The following is a 27984-nucleotide window of genomic DNA, read 5'->3' on the forward strand; positions in this document are numbered from 1 at the left end:
AGCATACAAGAGCACTGCTCAAGTTCCCAGGAGATGTGACCACCCGAAGAAGATGAGAAAAATGACCTCCACCTGTGCTTACTAGTTGCCTGAAACTGTATTCACTCTCCCTTGAGCTATAACTTCGTATCTTTCTAAAAACATCATAAACCAGATGAAAAACGTATGTCTTAAAAAACATGGCAAGAAACCAAATTCCTAATGAGGAAATCTAGTCTTCTACCTTCTGCTGCCCGTCAGAGCAACAATCAAGGTGACACTGAGCATTTGAGGATCAAAAAGGCTCTTGGTAAGCATTTGTCAAGCGGAGAATTTGGATGAGGATTACTCTGGGAGGATGGCCAGTCTAATAAACAGCAGCAAGCAAACAGGAAAGGCTACTTGTTGCAGGCAGAAATGCACGATAGGCTTCCAAAAACTAACCGAAACTAACCACGCCAACCAAAATTAAAGCAATTTATTACAGTTACATGGCTTCACACATTTAGAAATGCATTTCCCCATTTTTAGTCTCGGAAAAGTGTGCTTATTCATTAAAACTGAAAGGAAATACATAGTAAACAGTTTTGAAAAATTCAAGAATAAAGTGTGAGAATGGAACATTTGATATGGCATTATCTTGCAAATGTCTCCAAATTCCTCTCTGGTCACTGTGTGGGCAGCACATTCCCAGGACAGAGAGCGGGGTGGGTGGGAGGAAGGGGACTGTAAAGCTATTCATGAACAGAATTTGGTCTTTTCCCGCTGAGGTTCATTAGGGAGCTAGTGGAGCTGTCGGAGGAGGGAAGGGAAGGCTGTCTCCCCCAGGAAGTGTGGGCACAGGGAGCGGCACACTGAGCCCCGACACCCCATGCCTTGGAGGGGCTGTGCAGGAGAGAGCAGCCCTCGCCACTCTCTGCCCACACTGAGCCTACTGACTGCCCTGCTCGGGCAGCTCTGCAATCTCTTCGGGACGCGCCATGCGCAATCGTTCAAGAGGAAAGCTAATCCATCACAATGGGGCTCTTACAAAACAGGCAGCCCTTTCCCCATCCCCCGCATGAATACAAAGTCTCATCGTCTTCATTGCCTAGATTTCCCCCAAGTCCAGCAAAGCTCAGGGATGCAGGGAACGGCTCCCTGAGCCAGATAAACTGAGGAGGACAGCGGAGACCCTGCATTCAGCTGCTGCGCTGACAAACGAGGCCTATGGGCACCCAATGCCAGCAGAACCAGGTCTCTGCATATGTTATCATCCACCTTGCTGCTGCAAGCACAGGAGCCATCCCATCCTACATCCTTCTGCTACAGAAAACATCAGGAAATGTCCCAGCACACAGCACATTAATTTTGACTACTTAGTAATGCTCAAAGAAATAGAAACGTGGACTTCCCACTCTCTAGGAAAGGACTCTGCCCAGTATCTTGCTCTCCAGCATCCTCTGCCAGCAGATTCTCCTTTCCCCCATTGACAGTACCTTCTGTAGCACAAGGCAGCTCTATAACCAAGGCACTGTGAGAAAGCAAGGCCTGTGACAAGCTCTGAAGACAAGGACAGGTTTTGAAGCTGCGGTATGAAATAACACGCAATTGCCAACAAGTGGATGCTAAGGCCCGACTATGCGGCAGACAGCTACTAGAACAGGCTGCCTATGGACAGAACAGCACTGAATAGTGCCCACAAGGTAGGGGGCAAAGGAAAAGGGTGGGCGAATCACAGCTGGACAAACTTGATAACTGGTTTATCCGCACAGCCCATCGCTGCTCCAGGTATCCCTCACAGCAGAAAGACGTGGAAATAACAGTCTGTGAAACAGCCCTGACCCCTTTCAGAATGTTCTCCCTGTGAGAGACATAAGATGCATTCATACATGGTAGATTGCAAAAATGGTAAAAGTGAGTGTTTGGGGTCTGCTGAGTTCAGGGTTAATTTCTGTCCCATTTTTAGACCGGTAACATCTGGGGCTCAAGAGCCTGATGTAGGATGAAGAATGGTATAAAAGAGAGAGGAAATTACTCTGCCATGTAAGAAGAGAATGACCTAACAAGCAGAACTGAAATGCAGTAGAATGACAGAAGTCAACAGGCTGCGATCATAGTGGGCTACAAACTGGAATACATCACACTAATGAGGTAGGAAAAGATTTGTCATATGCAGCGGATTACAGAGAGTCTAATAAAAGCATTTTCTATTAGGAGAAAAACAGAATCTAATTCATATGGAAACTTTCTTATCATACAAATCATGGTACAAAATACAGAACAGAAATTCAGAAAGAAAGGCACGTAACACTGACGTAAAGCAAGTTGTTTGATAAAATCATAATACTGGTGAACCAAAAATACATCTATTTGAACTAATCAAACATAACAGTAGGAAAAGATTGCAAGGATTTGAAGTAGCAAATGTTGTACTCTAAAGATACAGAAATGGTTGGGCAATGAGTTTTTGATTAATAAACCTGACTTCTGCAGCCTACAAATGAGTTCAAATGAAGGATTTGGGCTTTTGAGCTGTATTCATGTAGCATTCAAAACAGCTGGCACCTGACCTGTGGAGGACTCTATGCACTTTGGTAATACCAACAAACTGTAATCCAAACAGTAATTTCATATATATATGTATTGCTCTCAGAAGAATTGAATTATGTAGAGGAAACATGATGACACATTATATTTAAGCAAAGTACTAAACAGTGAAAATTATAACTACTCATACTTCTTGTTCAACAGGGTCATAAATAAATTACTAACTAAAAAGAAGAGGAAAAACTGGACACCTTAATGAAGGCACACTGTGTGTGTTCAATAAATAGTGACAATAAGTATAAACATTAAGTTATATTAAGATGCATAAGACACTAAGCAATGAGCAGTACAAGAACAAACATCCGCATTCTACTGAGAAACACTGTTCAGTTCTCACCAGTTGATCTTAAAATAACAGAACACTGAAGTAATGGATTGAAATTGCTAATTGAGAAAAACAAAGAAAACCATCTAAAGTCTGTTGGGGTTTTGTTTGGTTTTTTTTTCTAAAATCTGACAAGAATTTAAGAAGCACATGAAAACATCCTAAACTGTCAAGAGGAGAGGCTGCTCAGATTGAGAACTATTAATTTGGTTTCCTAATAAAAGAACAAGGGACTTCATCATAATGAAACTTGGGGGCAAAAATGTGGGTAATTTGAAATTATATAGTTACACATCACACACAATTATCCTGTAGCACTTACTGTGGCATTACACTGACGTTAAAAAAAATTATAAAACATTAATATTTGCAAGTAGATTATTTGAATCAGAAAACAAACATCAATTAAAAAGCACAGAAACACTTCCATTTAAAGGAAAAACGTAACAGTAAACATCTAGGAGAAGTGTAATATAATAATTTTCTACACAAGTTTTTTCCTAAACAGAGCTATTGTTTACAAGGGAAAAATTTGGAATCTTGATCCACTAAGGAAAATGGAAAAGGCACACCAGCTAGCAGTTTCATCTGCAGAAAAAACATATAAATTATATCATGGTAGCTAGAGTGATAAAAAGTCGTATGAAATGTGCCACAAAAAGGCAGAACAAAGAACTTCTAGTTTAAGCTTAAGAAATGAGACAACAGAAGGACATATAGTCAAAGCTGTAACAAAGTAAGACAACAGTAATCAACAATACTGGTCCAATCTTTTTAAAATCAAGGGGCTTTTGTAGGCATTTTGAGCATTTCTAGAGACCTTTTAAATATGGTTTAGGGATCAAGACCCATAAATATGAGGGACAGACCACTGTTGGTCCTGCAGCAAATATAAGGAGAGAGAAAACAGAATTTTTGCTGTATGCCACATGCTGTTCACCAGCAGTGTGGGTGGCTGGTGTCAGGCAGGAATAGCTTTGAAAAAAAAAAAAAAAAAGCCCCCTGAAATACAAGCAAAATGCAATGAAAATACAATGTAATGAAAATGCAATGAAAATACAATGAAAGCAAAAAAGGAAACATTCTAACCCTCTGCTCCCATATTTTCATCTTTGCAACTATTCCAGCTTCATAAAGATACAGTGATCTTGCAGGAAGTCTGTCCCACCACTTGTGGTTACTTTTCTCACCCCAAATGACAAAGTTGGCCCCATGTTTTGTGATCTCAGGGTAGCTCAAGGGCTAGCTGCCCCAACACAGAAAGAGTGGAGACCCCAGGGCACTTACAGGTCACAGTCACACCTAACTGAACCTGGTGGGCAGAGCTGTGTGCTGGTGACAAGCTCCATGACAATCCCAAGCAAGGAACAGGTCTAAGGGTCACCCGAGGGTCCAGCTCATAATAAAGGGAGATGGAGCCAAGGACTGAACAAGACCGTGGGGTCCATCCAGGAAACAAGGCTAGAGACAGAAGAGGAGACAGGAACACCTACCATGACACTCAGGCTGGGACTGAAGGCTGAGGCTTGAGCTTGAGGGCAATCCCTGAACTCCTGAGGAAGCAAGAGGACAGGTGGAGGGCCAGAACGAAGTTTTTCAGGACATTGGTGCCCTCAGGACTGATGCTTAGTTGCTTTCTGCAACCTCTGAGTGCAAGAAAGGACTGAGCACATCTGAAGGAACAGACAGACGATGTGCCAAAGATCAAGTGTGGTTTATATCACACATTCTATTGTCCCCATGGGAATATAGACAAAATTACAGATATATGAAAGCTTTTTTACTCATGGGAATATACATAAAATTACAGATATTTTAGAGTAGTTTTCTTACAAATTATGTAAACATATTCTCATCAAAGAGGGTGGGGGAGGATGGGAGGTGTCGGGAGTTGGGAAATACTTTTTTCCCACTTCAGCTGTACTGGAGTGCTCTCCTGTAATTGCTCATTCAACCCATACTGGCCTCTTCATACCAGTGCAGTTTCCACTCGACTATATCTTAAAAGGTCTGAAGCAGCGTTTTGCCTCCAGCAATCACCATCCCAAGTGTTCTAAACACTCTTGACAATTCAGGCAATACAGCTGCATGCCCTTCTTCAAGGCTCTGTTAATGTCTCTCTCACCCTCTTCAAACACAGCTCTGGGAAGGGGAGCCTCACCTGCAAGAGAAGGCACTCCTGGAAGTTAGAAGAGTGAGGAGGTGTGACATGAGCAGGGAACAGCAAACTTAAAGAGAAGATAAAATCTTCTGGACTGATTCCTTCCACATGAGCAGCGCTGGGCTTGTCTACATCGATACTGTTTAAAATTTGCTCTGTTTCAGTGCTGCCAGTGCCCGCAGGGGTTGACGCGCGAAGTGCCGCTCTGTACCAGTTTCCCAGGCACAGCCATTATTATGCCTCTATGCTGCTTCAAATGAGAGATACCCATTCCTTTCTTCCTGGGATTTCCTTGCTTTAAAACACTTGACAAGCATGGTTTAAAATTTAAAACCATAAATACACGCTTCTCTGCATGTTGGAGGAAAAATCCGGGCCCAAGAGTATCATTTCACACATTTAGTTAGGCCATGAAGAAAAGTACTGTGGATGCAGAAAAATAACAGCCTTCTGTGATTTGTTGGGGTTTGCCACATAAAACCTGCAAACTTTATGATTAAAAATCACACACCTCATTTTTTTGGTCAAGTAGCTTAAAAACGTAAAAGTACACAAAGTTGTTAGCAATGTTCAGCCAACAGTTACAACACACTGACCTCTACCTTAACTCAACATGGCTCCAACTTCAAAGCCTGCTTAAAACTATTTAAATACCAACATTCTTAAGCATAGCAGACATACTGCACACTCAAATGGAGCCAGCATGCTGCATGGGAAATCCAGTTTCTGCAGTTCCTCCCCCTTATTTCCCAGGCTAAGCTTACCTGTTCTTCAGAGCAGGACTTTCCTGTTACATTTTTGACAGAGAGGACTGGTGTTTCCCTATTCTGTCACCCTTGGACTACTGCTTTTTATTTCCCTGTCATAGGCTGACCCTGGCTGGATGCCAGGTGCCCACCAAAACTGCTCTATCACTCCCCTCCTCAGCTGAATGGGAGAGGAAACATAATGAAAGCCTCATGGGTCAAGATTAGGACAGGAAAATCACTCACCAATTTCTGTCACAGGCAAAACAGACTCCACCTGAGGAAAAAATTAGTTTCATTTATTACCAATCAAATCAAAGCTGGATAATGAGAAATAAAACCATATCTTAAAAACACCTTCCTTCTTTCTACATTTCACTTTATTCCTGATTTTCTCTACATCCCCCACAGCAGTGCACAGTGAGGGGGAACAGGGGTTGCAGTCAGCACATCACACATTGTCTCTACTACTCCTTCCTCCTCATGGGAAGGACTCCTCACACTCTTCCCCTGTTCTAGCACGGAGTTCCTCTCTCAGGACACAGTTCTCTACAAACTTCTCCAATGTGAATCCTTCCCACAGGCTGCAGGCCATGAACTGCCCCAGTGTGGGTTCCTTCCACAGAGTGCAGTCCTTCAGGAACACAGAGGTTCCCTATGGGGTCACAAGTCCTGCCAGCAAACCTGCTTCAGCAGGGCTCCTCTCCCCATGGGTCCACAGGCCCTGCCAGGAGCTGCTCCAGCACAGGCTTCCCTCGGGACCACAGCCTCCTTTGGACACATCCACCTGCTCCAGTGAGGAGTCCTCCACGGGCTGCAGGAGGATATCTGCTCCACATGGACCTCCAGGGGCTGTGGGGGGGACAGCTGTCTCACCATGGTCTTCAGCAGGGGCTGCAGGGGAATCTCTGCCCCAGCAGCTGGAGCACCTCCTGCCCCTCCTTGTGCACAGACCCTCACAGCTACAGAGTTGTTCCTCTCATCTCCTCACTCCTCTCATTGGCTGCAAATGCTTCTGCACAGCAACTCTTTCCTCTTCTTAACTACCTTATCCCAGAGGTGTTACCACCATCTCTGATGGGCTCAGCCTTGGCCAGTAGCAGGTCCTTCTTACAGCCAGCTGGCATTGGATCCATCAGACACAGGGGAAGCTTAAAATACCTTCTCACAGAAGCCAGTCCTTTAGCCCTCCCACTACCAGAACCTTGCCATGAAAACCGAATAAATTCCCCTTTTCCTAACTGCAGTGGAGACTAGCACAGAGCTTCTTCATTTCAAACCAGAGGTTTGCACACTTGCCCCAGTGGCTCTGCAGGTGCCCTTTCAATTGTGGATGGAGAGGAACCAAAGGCTGGACTGAAATTCCAGTGAGGCTCTCCTGCTGTGCACCTGGCAGGTGTACAGAGACACCCTGCTACGATGGGCTGAGTGGGGAGGGCCCAGCAGAGTGCACTGCTTGTGCCATTAGAGAGGCTGTAACACTACAGACATTTCTTTAAATAAGAAACATAAAAAGAATCTGAAAGCATTACCTACAGAAGGACAAAACAACACTGGAATTTTTGCAATCATGCATAGAAGTAACCAAGAACAGAGCTACTGTAAAAGGCTATGTCTCATACGATGACAGCCAAGCAGTAGGAAAGCCTGGTCTGCTAAAGCCCTTCAATGCAGACTTGCTGGAACTTCCAGCATCTTTTCCACTGCATTTGTTACTCATCATACATCTTGATGGACACTGAAGCAAAAATACCATATCAAGAAAATTATCTGCCATCAGCAATGACTATAAGGAAATGCCATAGTTGAACCAATGTAAAAAAGAGTTTAACTGCTTAACTATCAAAATGCTTAACATACTTTAAGCAGAACTTTCAACACAGTTTCTCAATCATCACTTGAAGGCTGCCATTAGTAACATTTGGACCTACACAGCATTCTGCTGATTATCTGCTGGCAAAAGAAATGTTTAGTACCCTGAATATTGACCAAGGGGTAAAATTGCAACAGCTCATTTCAGATGCAGCTATAAGGCTGCAAAATCAAGAGGACAATCCCAGGGCAGCAATCTTCACAGGTCTTGACAAGAATGTTGTTTGGTTTTGTTTTTTAAACTCTTCTCCCTTCTGTCTTTTAAGGGTCCTGGGTGCACTTATGATACTCAAACCAGTACTAATCACTGTGTTCCCTGTATAATTTTCCTCTTAGTCTTTGTTGCTGTGGCTCAAACATTTTTAGTTTCTCCTGAGAACCAAAGCACAGAGAGATACACTGCTCACAGAGACCTTTTATTCCAGACTGCTGGACTCTAACACAGTTTTCTAATCAAAAGACTACGTCAAGTGGTAAATACATTAAATTCTTAGCTCCAACAAAACCAGAGCTACTCTCTCCAGCTGAGAAGATAAATACATGCCAAGGTAAAATTTTCAGAACTGACTTTTAACTAAAAGCCTTAGACCTTGTGCTTCTAAATAATAATCTGCTTTCAAAAATATTACCCTTGAACATAGTTTTCTTTAAGGAGGAAAGAAAAAGGAGTAATCTAGATTTAGAGATTGTGGGAGCACACAGCAAAAATAGGTATTCCGTGCTCATAAGTTAACCAGTGCTTGGCACAAGTATTGCATTTTTCCATATGTTATCTTCCCTGCCTCCAAAGTAATAAATTTTAGTCCTATCAACAAAAGGTACATACAGTAGACTGAAATTACACATCTTGAAGTTTATGCACCAGCAAAGGACTTCTGTTTACTGTCACCTTCTCCACTTTATCCCCAGTATAACTCTTCGTCTCTGAGTGAGGTCATTCTCCACTAGTCTGCATCAATCTGTTCTACATTCTGGATGCTTGCTGTGAAACCTCAGAAGAGCTAGGGAATAGATAGGGAGTAAAAGCTGGATACGAGAGGCCACTCCAGCACTAATATCCCAGATCAATTACCAATATAGATCCACTGCATTAAAAGTCTCCTGTTTCTGAACCCTTCCTAAAAGCTCCCTTGAGCATGTAGTCCTAATGTACATAATGATGGGATAAATTAAAAATGGTAGGAAGGAGAGGAAGAAGAAAAAAAATGCTAAACATAAGGAGTTTATCCAAGAAAAGGTAAACATGTTCAAAGGATCAATCACAAGCACACTAAAATCTACAGACTCAAGCTGAAATTCAGATATAGATTTCTGGCATCTGATCTTAGAATCATTGAGAAGTCCTGGCTACTTCTGTCAGCCTTAACACATAAGCCTTCTACAGAAAATCTTTCTATTGCAGCATTGAAAAAATTTGTGTAATAGTTTGTCTTACAGCTCTAAGTTACACCTTTTTTTGAAACTTAGAAGAGATGTATTGACAAGGAAGGCTAAGGCAGGAAGGGATCCCAGGACTTGCATATAGTTTCAAGTGGTCTTTCTACTGCTTTACTGCAGAGTACTTGAGCACTTTCTTAGATCAGAGTTGAAATCTGTTTTTCCCTCTCTCAGACATTCTTCTATCCCCTCACCACACTGTAAAAATTATTGCCTTGCCAAGAAACTTACAATATATCACTGTAGGGTTAACTTCCTTTTACCTTCTACTACCACACTTGAGTGCAGAGTGCTCAGCTTGGCTAAAAGCTTAAAGGCTATGAATAATGTAAGAGAACTCCACTGGGAGGACCCCTAATGCCTCAGAAAGCTTCACTAAATCTCACAGTTCAGTTCTCACTTGCCATATCCTTCATTTCCTTTAAATGCTACTGTAGCAGTGTTAAATCGAACTCAGAGCTCACACATTTAGCACCTCCCCACCAGCAGTGCAGCCAACAGATTACAGAGGCTTCAGGGTCAAAAGGGGGCCAGGAGGGGTGGCCCCTGCAGCCTTCTGGCTATGCCAACTAGCTCCTCCACCTTCTCAGCCTGTTGTTAATTGCTCCTCAGCTTTAACCTTTGCGTCCAGCACCGAAATATTAATTCTTCGTTTAAGTAAAACCACTTTATCTGCCTTTGAGTTATACAGAAACCTAACAAATTCAAGAAATTTTTTTCATATTTGAAAAATATCCTCTTTGCTTTCAAGGATGGCTGAAATCCAAGTATTCACCTTGTAACATAACATGGACATCAACCTCCCAAGACGGCCCATGTAACATTAAACTTGGGAAAATTTGACAATAAAGTGAGTTGTGGTTACAAGGAAACCCAGACAGGTGCATGCACAAGAGGGAAATGGCGAGTCTGAATGTTATCAGATAAGCCACAAACTTGATACATCACACATCTATGAAATTACATATAGTTCATAATTGAATCATTCCAAATCAAATCAGGAAAACAGAACCAGAATTACAGGAAATACTGGGAATCTTAGGCAAATTGCTTTCAGTGTCTGCACTCAATTATGCTATCTGTAAAATACAATCGATAAACATAACCATTAAGGAAATGCAAAACACAGTAAGTCTAATTCTTTAGCAGAAAAAAATTAGGCAGGTAGTTTTTGGGTGTCATGTGTCAGATATCTGCCTTGCACTACACTTCAACTATAATCCAATTTCCAAATACTGAAAAGGCTGGAAAACGGGAGCTGGAAAAGCACATTATAGGTAAACAATCTGAACACAGAAAAATCCTTAGATTTGCGCGCACACAATTATGATTTGTGTTAGCTTTTCCTGCACACATAACTGAAGTAACAAAATACATAAAAACAAACTGAGGACTAAAGGAGGAACATTTTAACTCATAGCTGTGAAGTAATAGTGCACACAGAAAAAAATGTCTTCTGGACTTCAACGTTTGGTTAGTTTGGCAAAGCCTACATAACAGGAGTTTTAAGTGATGCTGCAAGTAGTCACCAAAGAATAATTGAACATAAAAATGAGAAATCACAATTATTTTCTGTGGTTATAATATTAAAAGAAAATTAAATAAAAGAGGATTGAAGAGCACTGATAACTCTTAAGACTAGATAAAAAGCATTACTTAAGAAGTAGTTTGAAGCTGTGGCTTGAAATACTTAATAAATATATAGAGAGACCTCCAGAGAGTCTCTTCTTCTGCAAGCTATGGAAACTGAGTTTTGTGTAAGAAACCATCAGACAACTACTTTGTACTAAACACTAAGAACTGTAATACCAGACATCTGCTAGATTTATAAAATGTCCTCCAGCTCTTTAAAATCTATGCATTTGCTTTGGCTATTGTATTATCTAACACATTTTCCCAATATCATACATGGTTGTGTGAAATGCTTTGAAATGAAAGATGCTACACAAGTGCCAAACGTTACTGAAATACACTAACTTAATTTGGACATGCTCCAGCATCTCATGTCAAGAGTGAGCTCATGTTAGAGTGAGTTCCTTTATTGAGACATCTGCTAGGAAACCAATTTGGCCAAATCAGAGCTCGTGATAATGAGTGCTGTTTAATCAAGACAGTATTAACATAAATTTTAACTTGTGTCAAGTAGCTTAATACCAAATTACTGAATGTTAAACAGACATGGAATTTTTTACTCTGGTCTTTTAATAAACAAATTCTTGAGTAAACTAAAATGTACCCTTTCTTCGATGTGCAGTCAAAAAGAGCTAGACACAACCAGAAAGAAAGGAAGTGAAGCAATGCAAGACTTGCAATCATAAACTTATTTTTGATTTAAAAAAGGTTCATACTGGAATGCTCATCTTTGAACTAAATGTAAGATTTTTAACAGGAGAAGCACATCAAGATGTGCTTACAATGAAAGAGCAATAAAAGGTATTTTTATTAATTTCTGGCTTTTACACATATATGACATTTCTGATTTGGACACTTAATCCTGAACAGCTTTTAACATTTTAGACGGATAAGCATTATATGGATAAGTGCATTTCTGGCCTTGGAACTGTGAAGATGGCTATAAACAATGTGCTTTTCCACAATAACCCTAGATCATGTGGTTTCATACATTAGCCATTCGTTTTGCTACTCAACACATTCACTCACTGTTTGTTAGAGAAAAATAACAAAAACTTCTGGCATCCTGATTCAAAACTGCTAGGAACTAAAATACTGATGGTAAAGAACCACCACACTGACATCAAGCAGAAGTCTTTACTGCAAAAGCATAACACAGTGACAGATATTGCTTAAGATATTCCCTCTTAAAGGAATGGAGATTCCCAAATCCAATGTTACTAATATAACCAACTTATCTGAATTTTAAATTAAATAGAATTTTCAATTATTCCACAATATACTGGGTTAGTGAGGGTGTTGAAAAGCAGAACAGGACTTAAACAATGCTCCCTAGAATATGCAGTTCCTAAGAAAGGGAAGAGAAGGAGTCAAAAAAAAAACAATCACAGGGAACAGCTCAGCGCCACAAATTATATGTTCAGAAGGAAAAGATGACAACTTATTTTTTAGGACAAGGATACTGGGAAAGAAGCAAAATAAAACAGTTGAAAAAAATAAAGCAATTAGTTTTAGAGTTGTTAGGCACTCATGTAAGAGGAGACTGCTTTCTTAACTGGTGAAAAAAGCCAACCCAGCAAGAGATCAGTATCGAGCCACATGCTTCTGTTCTCACTCACTTTTAAATGGCAAAAAAAAATGATCTGATCTATGGAACCATTTCAAAATCTGAAAGCTTCCTAGTCCTCCACACTGCAACAGATGTTGAGACAGGCATGTGTAGTTCAGTTTGAAAGGAAGTGTTTCAATACCTACAGCAAGTACCATACCCAAGAGGTGGACTAACATCTACATCCTACTTCAGTGGAGTAATAAAATCTCTTCCCCACAAATGCTAGGACAAATGCAGTGACAGAAGAATAGCATTTCTAATGTGACATGCACACATAAAGTGTCTGTGAGCAGGTGGACAGGAGAATGCACACTGGTTTTGTACTGCCTGTGAACACATGCAGGAAATGGATGTGGGTCCTAAATGATTACAAGAGCACATGCAAAGTGCCGTGATGACAGTCACTAATGATCTAGACCTTTTACCTGCAGAGCTTAGGAAGAGCCGTGACTTTCAAAACAATCAGTTTATCAACACTAAGGCCACAATTAGGTAAGACTCATTACTACCACTGTCACTCCATAATTACACTGTCTCTGCCAAGAGTCACACTCTCTCCCATCCTAACTCCTTCCACTCTTCACCCGTGTAAACTGAAATCTCAGTAGAGAACAAGAGGGCCAAGCTTTTCCACCTGTCTAATTCTCAAGGCAACAGTCACCTTGAGAGGGGGGAAAAAAAAAGACAAGTGTGCTGTTGCTGTGGAAACAGTATGAGAGCACAGAAGTACTCCTATTAGACCAAGTACCTCTTGGAGGATCAGGCACACCCCTGAACAGTTACTGGAATCTCCCTCAGCATGCAAGATGGGTTAGGACAGGGAACCCAGTCAGGCTAGATGTCTCCACCACCACCCAGATTTCAGATCTGGAATAGCTTTTCAAAAGTGAGTCCCTTGCTATACTTGGTGAAAACAATTACCTCCACCTGAAGGCCCTGAACTGGGAAGTGAATAAATTGCACAGCCTGCTTAAATTCTTGAGAGATGTATTAATACAGAATCCGGGATATGGTGTTTAACAAAGAACTGCAGAAATGCCTAGGCCTGACCCAAAGGTTTAGAGGCTGAATTCAAAAGCAATGCTGATGAACGGTAGAGAAGAAAAACCTACATCCCAGTAGAGTGCTTCTGTTCCTTGTTCCCTAAGAAATGAAAGGGAATAAATAAAATGTGAGCATGTATTTAAGATTACACGGTAACTAACATACAAAAATTTCTAAACTAAGACCACATGGGTGAACTCAGTATCAGACTATTCTAATTTGAGTGACTTGAATTTAAAATCATTCATGTGCATAAACCTATACCTTTTATTCCTCTCTCCATTCCCTTGAGGTCCCTTAACTGCACTACTATGTGAACAGTATGAGACTGTGAGAGTCTAATGCAAATTAGAGAGAGCAATGTAGTTAAAAACAGTGTTAATGAGAACATCATATACACAAAAGCCCTCCAGGTTTTCAAGAAGTGAGAAATTGCCAGGTGTCAATATCCAAACTCCTCCTATTACCGAAGATTGGTGAAACCAGAAATCAGAAGCAATTTGATAGTCTAAACCACTGATTTTGCGAGGACATTTTAAACACCAGACAAAGAGAGAAGGGGATTGGAACAGGTTACAAATTTGCTGTTAATAACTACTATAATGCTACCAGATATTAATCCCCCCAACTCTGCATCTTCTCCCTTCCCTTCTCATCCCTGCAAAACATCTCATATTAAGAGAAACTATACACTGGCAAGCTAGAATAATGATTTATTTCACAAGGGTGTTGTGAAGCTTAATTCATGTTTGTAAAGCCCTTTGTATTGTGCCTTTCATCTACTGTGGGAACCTCACAGTATTATCAATAAGGTCTTTCCTACAGTAGAAGGGCTTTGCTAAAATAGCTATACTAGCAAATCTGCCTAGTCAAGATGGGGTTTACACAGGCAAAAAAGTTATTTTGACAGAAAAGCTAATTCCAGTTCCCTGAAAAAAACATGTTCAACTGGCAGAACAACTTTTGGTAGTATCTCACTGTATCTAGCATGGAATATTTTATCACCTCAAGGTGATTTCTGCACAATATTAACAAAACAGCTACACTGAAAAATCTTAAGGGATAGCTCTGACCAACATATTTTGGAAAGTGCAAATGAAGGGTGTGTATTTACTACTTTCACAGCACCAAGCATCTGTGTTCACTTAATCACTTGAACAAGCTAGAATCAAAGTCCTCTGTAAACAGATCCTGTTACCAGCAAATGCATTTGACTTTACTATTTTATACAAAGTAATTGAAGGAATAATAACAAAGCCTTGGTCAGATATATTCTGCCAAACAGAAAAAAATAGGGTATTAACAGTACTAGAATGAATGCCTAGAAACTACTCACACAACTGCAAAGAACACAGACTGTGGCACAAGAAACTAATTCATGAGACAGTCCTTTTTAACTGTGCTACTATTATTATTATTTTTATTTTTATTATTATTCAAAACCCCAGTTTTCTCACTCGAGTTTAAAACAACACTAAATATCCAACCGTTATTTGTCTCCTAACAAAGATGGAGAGGCACCATTATGCCAGGTTCCCAAATGACTACTTGCCATTTTTCCAGTCAGGCTTAGCCTTATTCTGAACTGCTAAGGGTGGCAGCCTGCAGCTACCAGCATAGTTCATTTGCATTTTGCCTTTCAACATTTCCTCTTCTTGCTAGAAGCCTGTAGCAAATCTATCACCTAAGGGCTTGCTTACACAGGGAAAGGAAACTCATCTGTTTCACCTCTCTGAAAGGCTCTTCTCTGGTAGATACCTGTATTTATCTTAGAAAGGTGTCACTCCATACCCATGTGGAGTAGCATACAATTTTTCAACAACCAACAGACCGAAGTAATGCACTAAAGTGTAAGACTTTGGCAGAGTCATGTTTCAAAACTGTGGTGGACTACAAACTAGCTAAACACTATTCCACAAACTAATTTGGATCAGACATGCTCAAATCTGAAATGGAGATCAAAATCCAAAGACAGAAACTGCCATACTTGACAATATGGAAAATTTATTTTGCACATGAAAGATGGTTTCACCAAAATTTAAGCAGGTTCATTACTTCCCACTGAAAAGTAAATCTAAAACTACTTTAAAGCAAAACTAACAATCTTCTCTGCTCTTGAGACAAATTAGGAAAGACTAACTACTGTAAATTACTCTTTAACCCATTATTTACTGATAGAGCACTGTACAATACACAGCCGACATACCAGGACTGCCTGATGCACTTTTTAATTCCACCTAGGATTCATTTATGCAACCTCTGAAATAAGCATAGTAATAAGCAGCAATTTATAATTGCTACATGTTCTTTCAGTCAATGATGCAGCTGCCTATACAGCACAACAACACTGACCTAAAAAAACAAACCTTGCAATTCTGGACTAGGCTTAAAAAGATCAAGGTTCAATCTTTTTGCAGATTGGCTAAGCTATACATTAAAGCTACAGCACTTAAAGGCTGGGCTCTCTTGCTTCCAGCTAAGTTGCACTTTCTTGTCATGAGAACATTAAATAAAAAGGTAGATCATGTTTCCTTTTTTCACTATCATACATTTTGCATGTAAGCAGCTGTTCCTAATCAATGAGAGTTTGACATTAACACTACACATGACATGAAAATTTATGCCATGGACTTGTTTTAAAAACTGTAGAGACATTTTCCTCACCAGCTCTGTGCCATAAGCCAGACAGCACTCAATTTGTTGTACCTACATCTTAGCAACCATGAAGCCCTATATGCTCTGGAAGGCTTGCATGAAGATCAAGAAGATAATATAGATGGCCATTAGACGATAATTACACTTCCAGCTGGAAAAATTCATTCTTGCCTTCGGGATACTCAGCAGGAAAATTTAAGGTTAACCATCTTTCAGGACAAGGCTACCTTGCCCCTCTGCCCCATCCAACTCACTTCCACGTATTAGCTCCTTCCCGTCCATTCTTAACTGTCAGCTCTCTTGAGCCTCTGATCACACTGCCTGAGCCCTGCATTTCTGCCCAGAAAGAGAACTCAGGGAGAGCATGCAGGTTTCAGTGTGTAATCTTTCTGTGTGCCTTGGGTCTTGCCTACACAGCTGCTCCATTGCTGTATGCATCCTGACAGTGAAGTTGAGCTAAAGCATTGGGAGCTTAAGTCTAGGAGTAAATATGTAGAGGCTGAGGCCAGGCTTCCTGTTGAAAGGTCACCTACTCTGAAACAACCCTCCATAACTGACAAAGGTCGTCCACATTTGTAATTCTTAAGTTCAAGTACACTTCAAGGCAAACTTTGTTTCTCTTGAGCAAAAATGGAAGAAAATAAAATACACACAGGCTGAGGCTTTTATTTCCCCTCCTAGTTTTTAAGTGCTTTATAAGTGCTGCAAAGTTTCTGCAGGGGTAGAAATGAAATTTTAAGGGTAGAAACAACAGTTATTCAGCATGATCAGCTGTTCTTTCCTACGATTACACATGAAGCCACAACTGCAAAAAAAACGCAGTTAAATGAGGAGCTCACTTCTACCGAGACAGCTAAAGCACTCTGAACAGTACAGCAAGACTAAGGCTATACAATTTCATCAAGCTCACATAAACAAGCCCAAGCTGTTGCTTTTGACCTTTAATGTTGTTCATTATTTGTGTCCTGAATGACTAAGAATGCAAAAAAGTCTAGGACAGGTTAAAGATTTAGCCAGTAAAGAGTTTCCATATCTCAGTGATGAACTTCCTAGTTCTAATAGAATGGAAGTTCACCAGCTTTCAGAGCATGCTGGGGCTTCTGTACTCAAATTTTATGTGGATGATGGCAGAAATGATAAATACAGAGGAAAAAAAGATTTAATTTTTTGATATGTAGATTTTGTACCTCTTGAATAATCCACACAGAAGAAATTCAGAATTAGACATAATAGTACCTGAAGATATTTATTGTAAAGAAATACACGAGTTGGAGAACAACATGCAGAACTGAAGACATACTAATTTTGCACAAAGGGCTGAAATACAATCAAAATCCAGAAGTTCTTGCTCATTTAGCAAGATTTAAAAAGTCAATCACAAATACATGAGATTTTTTTGCAGTAAAAAATGCAAACACAAAAATCAGAATGCTGGGTAATCAGCCTGCCTAGGATCCACTTGTGAACACTATTTCTTTGAATGTAAAACACAGGCTTCAAAACGCATCTGAACTTATTTCAGAATTACCATCACTTTACCACCTAACTACAAAGGCAGCATAACAATCTTTGGTTATGCACAAATACTGTGTGACAAACCATCAGTCCCAATTGACAAAAATACTTTTAGAAAATTAATTACCTTTTGGCCTCTGAGAAACAGCACAGAATTTCCACCGTGTCCTCATTTTATCATATGTCTGTACTTTAATATAACAAACTTAGACGCTGTTCTAGCACTTCTTTCACAAAGGAATAGTCACTTTTCAGCTGAAAATGAGTCTGAAAAAAAGTTCTTAAGATTGAACACACAAGACGCTAAAATGCAGGTGCTTTCTCCACCAAAATGTTAACTTTCCACACTGCTTTCCCAAAACATTTTATTTATAATTTTTTCACAAGAAGTTTTTCTTGAAATACCTGTAAAACAAACAGCTGAAGATCAAAATGGCATGATGTGTGTTACATTTCTTCCTGCTTTCCAGAGCATGTCAGAGCCAGTATCTCATACAGAAGAGTACTTCTAAACAAGCAGACAAACCCATGATACCAAAATCTGTAACATGCTCTAATAATAACTTATCCTAACTTAATTTTAGAATCCTAAGATTTGAAAACATGAATTAAAACCCAAAACAACACCACAGTCCTGGAGAAATTTCATACAATAATCTGAATGGTTTTATTGTCTCTTTCGTCATGCTTAAGTTTGCTTTGTTGTTGTTTTCATCTTTCCTTTTAAAATAGCCTCCTGCAGCTATAAGCTAAAAATCTTCCTGGAGCTTCTATGTGACAGCTGCAGTATCTTAGCCATCTGTTTAATTTATATTTGCTAATGCAGCTCCTGCTGTTTTCAACTGACAGCTTTTTTCTCTCTTATTACCCCCACACGGGAAATCATTGCACTTGCCAAAGTTTCTCTGTAGTCTCAGATGTCAAATCAAGTCTGGTGACAAAAGGTGATGAATGAGGCTCCTACACACCTCCCTTTTATGGTTTTTTTGGGAGGTTTTGTTGTTGTTGGGGTTTTTTTAATAGTGGAAATCGTAAGCTGTTTTAATGTTTTCTTTAAAGAATAATTATAATTAAAAAGTAAATAGTACAGAAACAAAGAGGGAGATAGTCAGGGGAAATCATATTGCTTTTCTCTCAACATGGTAATTCCGTAGAAAGCTTGAGGCTGGGAGATCTCCAAGACACTCTCTGAAGCAGATTATCCATTCCATTTCTAGTCACTAAAGCCATGATTCAATCTCTTCAGTCATCTCTGCCCACCTACCAAGCTCAGGGTTTGTCCAACTATTGACTTTCCCCTCACTTGCAACCATCCTGCCTCCTAACTTTTCTGGAGTGCCCTGCATCTCAGAAGTATTCAAAAGTCAAAGGAAAGTGATGGAGTGCCATGGTTCAGCATGTTGCAATGCCAGCACTTACTGCCATCCTGCAAAGCCTCCTGCAGGAAGGTGCAGGGCCTGCCTTCCCTGTGCTATTCAGAGACACTGGGTGAAAGCACCGACTGACTCCTGAAACAGCTGTCAGCCCTATACAGCAAGCACAGATACTCCGTGCAGTCCCTGCAAGTCCCTTGGGGCATGGTAACAAGATCAAAGAGTCTTTGTCTGCTGAAAAGTAACATCGGGTTTAACACAAAACTTTGCAATTTACAAATACAAATACCCCCAATACAAATACACAGATACCCCCGTTCTACATAAAACTGTATCAGCTGAATGGCAGTGAGCTCTGCAATACCTATCTGAGGTGATGCAACACTCTGTCACAAGGAGCACATTTCAGTGGCCAACGTCAGCCCAGAAACAGGCAGTCACATTAAACACAAAGAAATCAAACCCAGAAAGTGTGACAACTCTTCCTATTTAAATTCCCCCTTTCTAAACAACTTTATTGTGCTGGAGGGGCACACAGAAACATGAAATGAGCACTTGCCAAAGGGCTGCAAGATGTGTGCTTTGTGGTGCCAGAGAGCCCAGCAGAGCAGCTGAGAAAGAGCTAGCAGGGATGCGTGTTTGAGGGAATACTTGGGAGACAAGTCATAATCTCTTATTACCACTGTTCCCAGAAGGTGATGATGAGAAAATAAGTCCACTGTCCTGGAACTGTAGAGTTTGCTCCAGCTCCTAACATCAAAGCAACCCATAGGACGGAACTTGTGACAGCTCCCTGTCTTGTGCAGAATCATACCACTGAGCTCTGGAGGATAAAACCACTTCAAGCAAAATGAACGCTTCTGCTTTTGGCACAGCAAGCTAGGGCCAAAAATAACTACAGGTGCACTCTAGAGAAGGTTAGTGCTTCATCTTCGTATCTCCTGAATATCATCAGGTACTCAGGTACTCCTTGAATAAACTGTGTTACAAAAATTTGGTCTTTGAAGAGTGTACTGGGGAAAACAGAAAAGCTACAAAGAAAAAAAGCCTTCGACCTAATTAATAGCTACACTATACATTAGAAGATTATATCCTTTCCAACCCAGGAGATTCTGCCCAGGAGCCAGACAAGTAAACTCTTAATTTTCAATCTGAATCTCAATATTTTCACCTCTAAGTATGTATATGCTGATATATTTCACTACGGTACTATTACACAGTACATAGGCTAGATAACCCAGCACAGATTCTAACACTTTTATAACTCAGTCCCAATACCAACAGGGACAAAAAAGCCATTTCTAAGAGTATACAGGCCTGAAAACCTGAAGAGTCACTACTCAGCTTGATTACTTGTACTTTATGGCATTTCAAAAGTAACACAAGAGAGCATTAAATCATAATAATGTAGATATAGTTCAATGTCCCAGGTCACAAAAAAATTGTTACATACAAGTTTCATCAACATACTAAACCAAATACCGACAAAATAGGAATTATCTCCTGGTTTCTCTGTTTACCATGTCACCCAGGCCAAAATTATTCTTTATCTCTATTTTTCCTTACCTCAGAAAGTGAATACCCACTCTCAGAAAGAGCTGTATTGTGCTGATTGAGTGAAAGCACCATGAACCTGGGGAGAGAAGAGTCTTGTATAAATATGCATACCTGACAGTGTAAGTCAGTAATATTTTCTGCAAACACTCTCCAGGCAGGGTGTCTGATTCACTTCAGTACCTGAACTACTGCAGTTTTCAGCTCAGGAAACTGAACTAAAGTAGTGCTGATTTTAGTGTTTCCTTCAGCCAGAAACATGAATAACTGAATTGAAGAGAAATCACCCCAAGCTGCAAACAAAACAAAAAAGATCAGAGAAGAACACTTAGGCATACTGGTCATCTCTTTTTCAGCCACATGGTTTTCCTCCTTCTGCCTAGGTTACTGAGATATACTGAGGATTGCTTTGGCTTGCCTCTGGTCACAAGCTCCTGAAGGAAAGAGGAGGCTCAGCCATATGCCACTGCTCAGTCTGGTACACGTTATTTTGTAATTCTACTGTACCTGTTAAGCAGAAAGGCTAAAGCAAGCACTAGGGAGAGCATAGTATTCCAGCTGGAAGAGGAAAACCAGTGCACATCTAGGCAAACAAAGATGTCTTGCACAACATGACACTAAATAAGACCCGGTGTAAAGGACGTTGCAAAACCAGTCCCTGCAAAACCAGGGAAAAAATACTTCAGTGTAAGATGGCAACAGATTTTACAGCTAATAAACTGGGTTAGTTTCTTTTCTGTAGACTACCACAGCCCAAGAAGAAAGGAATCCTTTCCTAACCCTTAAGGGTAAATCTTAGAATCATAGAATCATTTAGGCTGGAAAGACCTGAGGCTCACCTAAGCCTCCTTTTCTCCACACTAAAAACCCCCCAGCTCCCACAGCTGCTCCTCAAAGACTTGTGCTCCAGAGCCTTGGCCAGCTTCACTGTGCTTTGGACATGCAATGCATTGCTTGCTGTGAGAGGCTACATTATGTTAAGCAACATATTCATGCACATCTCCTTTTGAGATAAAGTTATTCCAGACTGAATATGTTTGTTTAAGGAAAAAAAGCCATTTTTCAAGGGTAGAAGGATTTAGCAGCAGAGTCAAGTACAGGATTATCTATCCTCTCAGTCTTTCCCCTGAATGTTCTGAACATTGAGCATCCCAGGCAAAAAAACATGAGCAAAACACTTTATTCTTACCTTGGTCAGACACCACTTGATATAGCCTTCAATCCAGCACTAACAAAGTAACTTGGCTTTCCACTGTCCAATGATAGTGGGGGATGGGAATAGCCAGACAACAGGAAAACCTGAACAAACAAACCCTGCTGCACAGAGGCCAAAGCCCTGTACCCTTGCACCATGTTTTGTAGCACTCCAGGTGCAAAGGCAGCCCCATAAGGAACCCAATCTGACAAATCACTCAAAGCAGAAGGGATCACAGCAAATACATGGTTACTCCTTCACCAGTTATCCCTCCTGAAACTGCTATCAGCTCCATGGCTCAAAGTCTTGCAGAGCCAGAGCTTCAGTCTAAATCTGTGAGCTGTGGAACCCAGCTGGCTCCTGAATACTCCTCCAGCACCCTCAAAGCCAGCTTCTTAGTATCCCATGTTTCAGAAGCACAAAACAGAGACATCAGCAGTAGCTCTGTGCAAAGTTGGCGAGGGCTCAGCAGGTGAACTAGCTTAGGGTCTGAGCCACACAAAAACTTACCTACTGCTTCCAGGGCTGAGCCTGGGATTTCAGTATGGATAACTTGTTACCTGAATAATGTATCCATGGAAAACAAAACATTAGCTGCAAAAATTCAATAGAAGGAAACCAAATTTCTGTGTCTACAAAGTAATCTGAAGTCAAAAATTAACCTATCAAGTTAACAAGGGTTATTTGCAACATCCTCCGCACAGTGTTTTTGCCCATGTATACTCCACTTGCCAGCATCCTCAGGCATTCCCCAAGAGCCACTTCTGCAAATAGTATATAAAGATGATACCCTCAAGGAAATCAGATTTAACTCCCTAAGCTGTCCAATATATGCAAGCAACATACTAGGTTAACCATGACTGTCCATACCATAGATAGCTTGTAAAAACCAAACCACTACACATCTTAATACTCCACACCCTGAAGTGTAACTCTGGGCTCCAATAAGGAGGTCAGAGCCTTCCCCAAAAAGGCTAATGTTAGTTTACTTTAAGCAGAGAGGCAACAGCCTTCAAACTCCAACAAATTTAGAAGTTTTACCTTCCAGAAAAACAAGTTTTGTTGTTTATCTGTACTTTAGGTGTCTAGATTTAAAATGAAAAGGCAAGTACAGCTGCTTACAGCTGATAAGGCCTCATGCTTCTGGCATCTATTTATATCCATGATCCAGAGAAACAAACCCACATGCCTTAAACAACTGAAGGAACTATTAGATAAAATATGGAAATGAGAAGATGGGACTAGAAGCAACCTCCTTTACTGTATAAATCCATTTATTCACCATAAGTCACGAAAAAACACTTGTGGGCGAAGGTAATAAAAGATCCCTACCATCTGTGAAGATCAAGTGCCAAAGAAGAGCGTCTCAACAACAATTTCCAAGTTAAGGCATGAGAGCAACTCTTGATGGCATCTTGTTGGTTCTCATCTGAACACGGGGCCAGCACCCCTGCCAATCCAGTTAATGTTTTCTGCCTGAGGTCACTAACATCTGGTTTGTGTACAGGCAGCTCCTGCTGCTCAGTGTTGCACAGAACAGAGGCATCGCAGGATGTCACAGAGGAGCATGGGTTTAGTGTTAGTGATTAACCTCAAGCAATGCCTGATTTGTGGGGTTGCAAAACACAGGTGGAAACTCAAGTTTGAGATTCCACAAAATAGGAAGAGGTAGTCAGTCCTATGGGGATGACTAAAAGAAAGCAAATAAGGAGAGGAGAGAGAAGAGGATGAACAGAAGTGTGCTTCCACCTGTGACTGTGCCAGCTTGGCCCAGGGTTGACCCGACTCCTGCAGATGATACTCAGCCCAACTGAATCTGGAAACTCACATCACAACTCAACATACACAGCTATTATACTACATTGAGATACTGCTTATATACTGCAGCTTGTCTGTACTCATCTGCAACATAATACTGGGTTATGGTTAGGCTGTGCTCAGTTGGTTATCCAAAAGTGGAGGATTAAGAGCTTCAGGGTACAGCTCTGCACAGAACATAAAACAATGTTAGCAGCTGCCAGCAAAAAAGGTGGACTACATCCCTGGCTATTCATAGCACACTGATCCAAATAACTAATCCACCAAAAATTTATTATCAGTCAGTCACAAGCTGATCGGATGCACCCTACAGCTCCCTGACTGCAGGAGCTGAAGACAGGAATGTTGTCATAGCGGCAGATGAGAGCAACGCTGAGCTTTCCAGGAGAAGCACAGTCTGAGATCACCTTTCACAAAACAGTATCTTTATTATACAGATTAAAGGGGAAGGCAGGGGATAAAAAGGCTAGCTAAAGAATATTCTAGTCCACCAAACAAGCATTTTTCGTGCATGTGTCTTGTCCTAAATCTGAAGAATCACAATAAAATTGAAACACTGGTTATTTCCACATAGACTTTTAAATTGGTAACAAACTTAGGAAGTGTTCTAGGAGTCAAAACCCTAAACAAGACTGAAATACACACTGTTTTCAAGAGTTCTCCCTAGTGTGCCCTCCTGTTTCTCCTACAGCATCTGCTTCCATGAAAAAGGTTAACTCTGATTTAAAAGAGCAGCCAATACTAGTTTCAGATATTGCTTCCCCTGCTTCTTTCCTATCCTTTTGCTCTACTGATAGAGTAATAATCCAGTATCACAGCCGGGGAAGAGCACTGCAGAGCCAACAAAAGATAACCAGACTGGCTGGAGAGGGATGTGTTGGAGCAGAGTGCTTCAGCTCTGGAACAAGACTAAAGGAGAGGATTTCACAAGGACAAATCCAGAAGAGCCAGCAGCTGGCTGTGAAGCACAGACTACACAAATCCACTCAAATACAAGGGGCATCTCTCATGTTGCAACCAAATTTGACTTCATCGCACAACAGTTTGCTATTCCGAGTCTTCACAGTAAGCTGACATCAACACTTATTCAGAAACCCAAGGTTAGAAAACATAATATTTACATTAAAGAAATCAATCCCACCTCTTTTCATGCCTCTTGCACTTTATTTTGTTTTACAGTTTTTAATTTTGTGTTAGAAATTTAGGTTATGGCAAGACAACAGGAATTTGAATTGCTATGCATAACGTAAAGTAAACAAAATAAATTAAAAAGTCTCAGCTCTGAAAAGCAAATGCTCTACATCTTTAGATAATGCAAGCACCAACACTACATGCCTGATGCTTAGGCACAAAAAATGAGGCAGAAAATCAGTCTCAGACAGTGATCAAGGTAGTTTTTAAGTATGAAGTATGCCAAATGCAATAGAGTGACTTAGACATGGATTACAGGCAAAAGCAGATACACCAGTACCTGAAACTGCCACCTTTTTTCCCAATCAAAACCTCACAACTATTTAGCAATTATTCAAATGTCCCCTTTCTTCATGAGCACTAATACTGCACATCTAAGTCTTTTAGCTAGCAGCCACATGCTTTATGAAGCAGCAGCTCTGCCAGGTGAGGAGAAATTATTGCCTGTTGTGCTGACCCAGCACAGAAACACATTTCATCCAGCTGGAAATTGTTTTTATACAACCAATGCTCTCAATACACTAGAAAATAGTTTAGATACCTGATGATTTAGATTTTAATGTTCTTACTGTGGCTTTGGCCATCAAAATTCCCACTGCCTCTCATTCTTCACACACCTAATATGCTGATTTAATTATACGCCTGTAATTCAGTTTACATTTTACAGGAGGCAAAAGGTAAGGAGATTCCAGTAAATGACACTTGAGATAGGAGAATGAGTTACTAGAGAGCATGATGCTCATTCTTTGCATATGTACCAGCCTACAATAAAGGGCTTAAAAATTCACTCAATCAGAACAGGTAGGAAGCCTTGGCAAAAGCTAAACTAAAATAAATTTTTTCAGACTTTAAGGTTAAAAGGTTACTTGCAAAGTACGAATCAGCGAAGACCTGTTGCTGTAAACCCACAGACAGACAGCTTCAGTCTGTTGCTCACTCAGGTTTTTTTCACCAGCAGCCCTGAACAAAGCTTTGTCCCTCCTCACTGACTGGGGCAGCAGGCAGCAGGGACAGCAGTGGAGCAGAAGGAAATGAGGTCAGTTCCATGCTGCACTGCCTCGGAAAGCTCTGCATGCAAACCCAGGCACTGATCACTAAGGAAAAGGTGAAATAAAACATCTAACAAGCAGAAAGAGGGTTAGAGACGGATTGTCCTCCCACTACCCAATTCTAAATAGCAAGGACAAGATATAAAAATTACAAGCTCTGGCTACTGCTCAGATAAGAAAGGAGGAGGGGAAAAAGGAATCAAACAACCCTGAATCTAAAAAGAGTGCGACATGAGAATTTTTCCAAGAATAATTTAACTAAAGACCAAATGGAATGAAGCAGAGATATGTCCTAATTACAAGTTTATTAAGTCAGTCAAATTCCCCTCAGGGAAAACATAAAAACCAAAAGACCCCAATCAAGTAAAGGTCGATCTCGGTGGTGGGAAGAGGAGGCATTTCAAAAGGCAAAGTGAATTTAAATATATCCATGTTGAAAACAGGAAGATCTTTTTTCAGAAGTTGAAACCTGTCAGTAACACCCAGAAAAATGTTTGACAATCTCTAAAATTATTAGCATAACAATCCTCACAGAGTGTGAGAGAAAGGTTTGGGATTTTATCTCATGCAAATCCATAAGCTGGTAGGAGTACAGTTTTTTCCTAAAAAAGATAATACTGAATCAAAAAATTCCAGTAGGTTAACAGAATAAACAGAAATACCTGTGCATGCTTTGATGCTGATGCTGTTGCCACTTACTCAAAGCCACCATGTGAAAACAGATGTTCACTCTTTCCCCATCCCTTACAAATGGGTAACATGAAGCTGAGTTCCTATCAGGAAGCTAATCCCAAACTACAGTTTTTATCATTCTCTGTCCCAGTGGACTTCCTCCTTTCTTCCTCTCTGTATCACTTTCTCTCAACTCCACCTAACAATTGTGATGTATTTATGGTAGAAGAAGCTGCTTCTGTGGAGTATTTTTGAAAGTCAATTTTTTTCTGGAGTACCCCAGCCAACCAGGTTCAAACCAGGAAATCAAAGCCCTGCATATTTTCGTATATTATCCTGTATGACTGAAAGTCACAGGCAATCAAGTCCTCTGTGTACGTATCCCTCTAGGAAATCCCAAGCTCTGGGGACAAAAATACTGCGACAATCTCTACAATAAACTACTTAAGGAATTAGACGGTATATTTACATGTATTTTATACACATTTATTTTGTATGCATTGACATACATGCCTTCCTGATGCATGAATTAAAGATTCCCTTCTAACACACCAGTGGCCAAACAGCTAACATACCAGCATTTCAGAAGTGGCTTGCACAACAGGAAAAGCAATTGCACAGTAGGAAAACTCCAGCAGGGAGACAACAATCCAACAACAAACAGGACATAAAGCATCAAATGGAAAGTGAACTCTTGAGGAGCTAAGACAGATGCAAAAGCTGTTGGTGGTAGTGTGGAAAGACATATTGGTTAGCAAGCTTAGGAATATACAGGAAGCATGGAAATATTTATCAGTTCAAGGTGCTGAAAAGATGTATTGAAAGAAAGTTCACAGGCACTTAACAAGCACAGCTGTTCAACAGCACCCAGGACAAATTTTCACATATGATCTCTAAAACACTGAAATGCCACCCACTAAGGTATACCACCAGTATTAATTCCTATGCTGGTACAGTCCTGACAGAGCAGGTTTTAGCAGAAAACTCCCAAAAATATTTTCTCTTCTCTCAACAATGACATGTTTGTGGAATGCTTCTACTTGGAAACAATGTCAGAATTTAAAGTCATAACATTTACTTCCAGATGCAAAATCCACACACCTATTAAACTATGCCAGGTATTCGTTTCTCCCAAACCACCACTATTAAGGCGTCATGAGTCAAAACAACCCCTCCTTTAAAAAGGACAAGTTTAAGCCTTTCAGAATAAGCTGAAAATTTTCCTGATACCCTCTAAAACCATAGTTATCTTGCATGAAAAGTAATAAGTCACCACAAAGAAATACCTTTTGTGTGATTTTACAGTGAGATCATTTTAACTTTTCTGCTCTGCAGCTCCATTTCATGCACCTCAACCAAATCCCAAAATCATATTTCAAACCCAGGCCTGTCACTATCCACAATTCCACATATTCCTTATTAAAAGGTACCTTATTCAGGAAGCTGTTTTGACACTGCACTGCTGATGCCACGCGTAAGCAGTCAGTGCATACAGGCACTGTTGGAATCCCACTGAACACAGAGTCTCCTGCTAACTTCAGCATTGTGGCCAGGAAATTACGCAA

At 40.5% G+C, this 27984-nt stretch overlaps 1 protein-coding gene across 7 annotated transcripts in view; it reads right to left on the reverse strand.

The window, feature by feature from the left end:
* NDST2 (N-deacetylase and N-sulfotransferase 2) overlaps positions 1-27984 on the reverse strand; it is a 135474-nt gene that overhangs the window by 64091 nt on the left and 43399 nt on the right. The window contains exons 3-4 of one of the 7 annotated variants that reach the window (XM_085065549.1): positions 6047-6077; positions 4387-4566 (exon numbers count right to left, since the gene is read on the reverse strand). The exons of 2 other annotated variants lie outside the window; for them this stretch is intronic. The gene's annotated coding sequence lies outside the window, so the exon portion shown is untranslated. Of the gene's footprint in view, positions 1-4386; positions 4567-5054; positions 5072-6046; positions 6078-20506; positions 20574-21683; positions 21815-27984 lie in introns of those variants that run through there. 4 more of the 7 variants (XM_085065552.1, XM_085065550.1, XM_085065551.1 and 1 more) reach the window with 4 other exon arrangements.

The sequence above is a fragment of the Lichenostomus cassidix genome, chromosome 6, assembly GCF_008360975.1.
Source record: "Lichenostomus cassidix isolate B80296 chromosome 6, HeHo_3.0, whole genome shotgun sequence".
Taxonomy (NCBI): domain Eukaryota; kingdom Metazoa; phylum Chordata; class Aves; order Passeriformes; family Meliphagidae; genus Lichenostomus; species Lichenostomus cassidix.